Source organism: Astatotilapia calliptera, chromosome 14 (assembly GCF_900246225.1).
Source record: "Astatotilapia calliptera chromosome 14, fAstCal1.2, whole genome shotgun sequence".
NCBI classification, from domain to species: Eukaryota; Metazoa; Chordata; class Actinopteri; order Cichliformes; family Cichlidae; genus Astatotilapia; species Astatotilapia calliptera.
Genome location: NC_039315.1, coordinates 17,955,888 through 17,962,761, shown reverse-complemented (window position 1 = coordinate 17,962,761; position 6,874 = coordinate 17,955,888).

Sequence of the window (6,874 nt, the reverse complement as noted above, 5' to 3'; positions counted from 1 at the left end):
GGAAGAAAACTTCTTTTTACAGCGAAAAAAAACCCTAAACTTCCGAGCAAGCACCGAGTGCACAACGACGTAATGGGAAACTCACAGAGAAACTCGCGGATTCTTCAACTGATCGCGGCACACCTGCACCAGGGTAAACCTCCGCCTACCCTAGTCCTGCTTTACAGGTGAAAATAGAGCAACAGGACCGCTGAGTCTTTGACTTTATTTATTTTCTGCTGTGTTTTACTTGCATCTATTTGAAAGAGTGAGTGTAAACACAAAAAATATTTTATTTTATGTGCTGGAATGTGCAGAAAATAGGTTTAAATGTTAAACTAATTTATTCAAGTCAGAGAATGTTGCATATAATTAAATTTTTGCTTGATGCATAAAGTTAAAAGATTAAAACTGATAAAACAAGTTAAAAAAAGAGACTTTTCCATTTGATTACATTTTGTATGATGGATTATGTAGAAAAAGTAGAATTGGGCTGAAAGATCTATCGCTTTATCACCTATTCAGGTTGTAAATCGTGTTTTTAAAAAGTAACTAAGTAACTAAGTAATTAATTACTTTTGAAAATAAGTAATCAGTAAAGTAACGGGATTACTTTTTGGGGGAAGTAATCAGTAATTAGTTACTGATTACTTTTTTCAAGTAACTTGACCAACACTGAGTGCAACTATATAGTGTAGAAACTACATGATATGCAGAACGGGAAGATTAAATTGTTCATATCATGTTCAAGTGAAGTAAGTCAATAATATAGCAATGTTAACTCTCACGACACCGCACGGTATTTCAGTCTTGTGCGCTTTGGGTCGTGGTTTGAGGAAGGCATCCATCTCAGTCGAGTCGAGCAGCCACCCGTACTTTTTTCAGTATACCGAACAAAGTAAATTGGGTGGTTGTTACATTAAAAAAGTCTACCTTGTAATTTGAACACAAAAATGTCATGTTTCTATCTTGAACGTAATTAAATCATGTAGGATCTGTATGAAATTCAACAACTTAATTTGTTCTTGTTGAGATGACCTGATACAATCTAGTAAGAGTGGTTAGTTTGTGGACTCGTGAAATTCACAAGATCGCATGAGATTTCAAACTGCAAGAAAATCACTGTGAGTGTGAGGTTGTTTGTTTGTTTGTCTCTATGTGACAGACTGGTGAGCTGTCCGGGGTGTACCCTGCCTCTTACCCCATCATTTCTGGATTATGCCCCAGCCCCCCTGCAACCCGGATAAAGATAGGAGGATGGTAGTTGTTCAATAGATCCATTCAATTTTTGTGGTAATCAGACTCTAAACTTTGTTGAACATTATGTAATATGAAGACAACATGTAGTATTTAAGTGACCAAACAGTACTGGACTAAACATTATTGAATAGCGTTGAAGTAAAATGACAACATTGCGAAGGATTAAAATATTCCAAGAGCTCCCCTTACTTCATCTAAACATGTTTCAATCATGTTTTATCAACACAAAATGCACAGGTTTATTGAATGTGAATAAGTTGTGTTGATTTAACTCAGTTGTTTAAGTTTCTGCCAAAGCAAAACAGTTGTGTGCAAACAATGTCCACTATTGAATTAAGTAAATCCAACATGGCCTTTTTTTCAGTGTACCACACATTCAGACGCAGTAGTAGATGGTGTTTTAATACTATATGTGCTATTCTAATTTGGTTGTATGAAGTGTACATTGACCTTTTGTGTCGTAGGTTATAATGGTTGCACAGCCAATACAACTTCTGAATACTTTCATGGTCTTTCTCCCTCTGCTTGCTTCTTCATGTTTTTGAGGCTCGGGACCAGCACTCCACACATTACATCAAATTCTTACAAGTCTAGAAAAGGAGTTGTTGGACAGAAAGACATCAAGTGAGTGGTAAGGATTTTGGTTTTCCAATATATTAGCAACTGTCAGTGACATTTATATTAATCAGGCTGAACTTTAATCATACTTTAAATCAACCTGTTTTACTTATCGTTTCATTTGTACTTTGGTTTGGGGAAGTTGTTTCTTTACTGATCTTTTCCTGTCTTCTGTTGTTAGACTTGAGATATGACTAATTCTACAAGACACGCTGTATAAGTAAACAAACAACGACAGCTTGGTCTGCATTTCTTGAAACATCATATCCCACAAACTGTCATGGTCCTGGGTCAGTGATCCAGCACTTTAAGTTTATTATTATCATTTTCTAGTTTATTCTGATTTTGTATTAGTTCTTTGGGTTTGGTCATCGTGTTTATTATCCCTACCTGTGTCTTCCCTCTGTGCTCCGTTCGGGTCCCCGTTTGTGTTGTAAAATAGTTTGTGTTTCCTGTTTTACTTTGTAGGTCTGTGTCTCGTTATGTCCATGAGTCCCAACTGTGTGCCCACCTGTTCCTCGTTTCCTAATGTGCCCCCCAGTGTATTTTAGTCCCTGTCAGTTAGTTCTTGTTGTCGCGTCGTTAACGTTGGTTCCCCTCTCGTGCTGTGTTTTCTCTCGTGAGTTATATTCTTGGATTTCCCAGTTTAGTTTGTTATTGTTTTTTATTCCTTCCAAGCCTGCATTAAAGCAGAGTTTTTGAGTTCACGTTTTTTCCTCTGAGTCCTGCATTTTGGGTCCAATTCCTGCCTGCCACACTGCACATCATGACACAAACTTAGTTTAGAGGGTCCACACTGTCTGCACTGTATATAGTGAAGTCTGCAAGTTTTTGAACAGTTAAATTTGTTTTGTGCCCAAATCATTTTGCGCATCATCAGAATGAAGGTTATTGGCCTTTTTAAAATGATGCATTAATGACATTATTGTATGTTGGGTGGAAGTCAGGGCTATCCAGACTGACAAGTGGGACATTGAATGTCACCTCTCCAGCAGGGAGGGAGCCTGAGATTGTCTAAATTTGGGTCTGTTCTATAGTAAATGCAGAAAAAAATGTTTTAAGAAAGCAAATATGTTGGTTTTCTAAAAATATGATTGTTTGCTTGCAGGACACCAGGAAAGATGAGTCCTCCGTCACAGATGGTGTGGTCAGTGAAGATGGTCACCAGCAGGTTCAGGTTCAAAGATTTTCTTCTGCACTTACATTTGGATCACCTAAGTCCATGACAGTCATAGGCAGTACTACTACCAGGACTGGAAGCAAGCCATCCTTAAAATATTACAACATACCAAGCTCCTATTTGAATGCAAAACAAATGTGTTATTTAATCTAGAGACTGCAGTTGTGACTGAACAATAAATACATTTTATTTTGATTATATAAGTAATGTAAGTACAAAAAAAGTTGTGGTAAGCCTAAAATTAGTTTCAGAATCATTAAATCTGAGACTTTGTTTCATTGTAAGATTATAACAATGATGGCAGTATAATTGTTTGTTGTTCAGCAGAACAGTGTCCAGTATGTTGGCTGTTATACTTTTTTTGCATTTGAAAATAAAAGTTGTGCTGATTTTAACATCATTTCAAAAAGTGTTGTTAATTATTTATTAATCATGATTCATATTCAGGTTACCACCAATTGTTCTTTTTAATTTAGTTGAACTTGAAATGTTTATCAGTGGGTAAACAATTAGTATTGTACAGTCAGAAACATCAAGTTATTCTTAATACTGCAGACTTGCAATGAATAAGTTGTCCTAACAATCATCTTAAGTAAGCTTTACTTCGTTTTTTTGAGGCAACGAGTTTGCATAGATTTTTTTGAGTTCTGGGAACTAAAGAGGTTGTACAGTGTACTCAAAATGAAAATGAATAAGTTGCCCTAACTTAGTCTTAAGTAAACTTTACTCAATTTTTTGAGGCAATGAGTTTGCATAGTTTTTTTGAGTTCTGTGAACTAATTAGATTTTACAGTGTACAGTGTTTTCGGTTTGGCACCAACATTCTGTCCAACTTTCCAGCTGACTCCCCTGTCCCATCACCAGCTCCCAGTGTCACTAAAACGGGAGAGACCTGATTACACAAATAAGCTACCCCATCAGCCTTCCTGCCACTTAACCCCTATGAGAGTCTGTGTCTGTGTCTTCAGTCATGTCTTTATCTCCACCCATGTCTCGTCTCCCTTGTCAGTCCCTATGTTCCCCTCCTTGTGTTTCATTTCAGGTCCCCCCGTTTGTCATGTGCATCCATGTGTGTTCTCCCCAGCCCCCCCAGTCCATCTCCTCAGTCTGTTTGTCCTCATGTTAAACATGATATATAAGTCACTTAGATAACCTAAAATTGTTAATGTTTGACTTTTTTCAGTGTTTTATTTGTTCCTGAGTAAATTGGTTTGGCTGAGATTAAAGTTATTAGATTAAATAAAACTTTATTAATCCCTCGGGAGGGTTCCTCCGGGGTTTTCACACAGCTGAATAAACATCAAACAGAAAGCCGATTAAACAGAAGAAGGTCGAGAATTTACGCCAGTGTCCTGTTATATTTAGATAGCAAGGAGCAGACGGGAGAGTTTCACTCCACCGAGAGAGCTTGTGACGTAATTTTTTTTTTTTTTTTTTTTTTGGCCTGTCCCGTTTGGCTCTTTTGCCATCAGAATTGTTGTCTAAAGGCAAAGAAAGATGCCCAACGGATTTACTTTACCAAATTGACCATCCCAGCCTTGCCGTAATGGTCCATTTGATTCACCTTTTATTGTTTATTTTATTTTCACTTACTGAATACGGGACAGACTTGACTGGGGGAAAGAAAGAGGGAAAGAGAAACAGCTGAGAAGAGGGACGGGGGAGAAGGGCAAAAGACAAAAACCAACAGAACGGGCAGAAAAAAAACAAAAAAAGAAAAAAAATGCATATATCGATCACCTGGATCACCTGCTGAGAAAGAAAAAAGAAAACAAGCAGAAGAGAACAAGAGTAATAGAATAAACAACATCACAATCATATATGGGAATATGACAGTAAATACTAAATGTTAAACATTATTGTGCAGCACATAAGATCAACAGAACACAGTGTGCTTTGAGGTAGGAGCCAAAAAGGGTGTAGTTTGTGGGTGTGATCACCCGTGTGTACACCTGTGAGCATGGACGCGCTTGTTTTGTTTTTTTAAAGGTTCCTTCATGTAATGATCTGCTAGAGGGTGTGGGGGGGCCACAGCCCCGTCCTCCAGGGCATGAAGCAGGTATGGAGGAGATCAAAACTCCAGACATCCAGAGGCCCCCAGAACACAAGAGACCAAGGAAGACCAACAGAGGGGCAGCCGCGCCACTGTCCCAGAAAGAGCTGAGGAGAGTCCCAGATAGGGATGGGTATTGATAAGATTTTCACGATTCCGATTCCATTTTCGATTCTGTTTAACGATTCGATTCTCTTATCGATTCTCTTTAAAAAAGGAGAACACTAAGGTCGATTAGCTTAGAACTTTGTTTTATATCTTCTCTTTGAACAAGATAGAAATTTAGGAGTAACATGGCCTTACAAGCCCAACAGTGAGATCTTAAGAGATCCAGCCTACGGCTCTTCAATGGGGTGTCAAAGGGACCCCAGGAAAAAAAATTGTAAATGTAAAATAATAAAATAAATATTCTTCTGTAGCAATAACAAAGTATAACATAAATTATTCTGTAGCAATTACACAAGAATATCCAGTAATGTCCCTGCCTACAATTAAACACATTCACTTACCGAAAATCGGGGGCATCTGCTGTGGCAAATGGGTGCAAGGCTTTTACCACAAACTTAGTCACTGCTCGGTGACATTCGTCTATCCTGGCCTGAAAGGAGACGCTAACGGTAGACTGCAGCGAGAGCTGCCAGCATCTGAGCCAGACTCTGTCTGTCTCTCATCATGGTCACCTAAATGCACAGTAATGGCAGGTTTTGTAATGAGGCAGATCGCGCTAACATAATATGCACTGTTAGTTGATTATTTACCTGCCGCATTAACGGGAGAGGACGTGCAAACGTTACCGCTGCTGCTGGGTTGAGATTCACGAGTCCGGAGCGGAATTAAAAACACGACATACATTTAAGGTCATCGCGTGTTTTGTGAGCAAATGCTGTTACGTTTCGGTGTTGTCAGTGTTTTGTTTTTGCGTGACTGTTATGTATTTCCTGCTTTACTTTGAAAGTCTGTGTTATTTTAGTGTGTTCAGTTTACGTTTTCCCTGTCTCGTCAGTTCTAATTTGCCCCAGCTGTGTTTCCCTCCTGTGGTCCATTCCCTGATTGCTCCTTCTATGTATTTAAGCCTTGTGTGTCAGTATGTCATGGTCGCGATCTCCCCCGAGTTGTAAATAGTTTGGTGTGTTTGTTGTAAATAAATAGTCTGTTGTAAATAGTTGTGAATGGGTTTGTTAAATATTTTCGTTTGAGACACCTTTGTTTTGGGATTTTGGTGGAGAGCTTTAGTTTTTTTCTCGTGTGTTTTGCCTTATTTTTATTTTTCTGCGTTGCACCCCGGTTGCCTAGGCCGGGGTGTAACATATGGGGGCTCGTCCGGGATCTGGAGGGCCCGGGGACCGCTTCGGCCGTCTGTCTTCGCTGGAGGGCCCGGGGGCCGCTTCAGCCGTTCGCCGTTGCTGGAGGGTCCGAGGGAGGGACCGCTTCGGCCTCCGTCTGTCTTCGCTGGAGGGCCCGGGGACCGCTCCAGCCTTCATCCGCCTTCGTTGGAGGGTCCGTGGGACCACTCCAGCCTTCGTCGTCTGCTGGAGGGTCAGGGGGACCGCTCCGGCCTCCATCAGTTTCATCTGCCTCCGCTGGAGGGTCCGTGGGACCGCTTCAGTCTTCATTTGCCTTCGCTGGGGGGTCCGAGGGACCGCCTCAGCCTTCGTCGTCTGCTGGAGGGTCCGTGGGACCGCTCCAGCCTTCATCCGCCTTCGCTGGAGGATCCGAGGGACCGCTCCAGCCTTCTGCAGCTGGTGGGCTGCGTGTCCGTGTGTGCAGCTGGTGGGCTGCGTGTC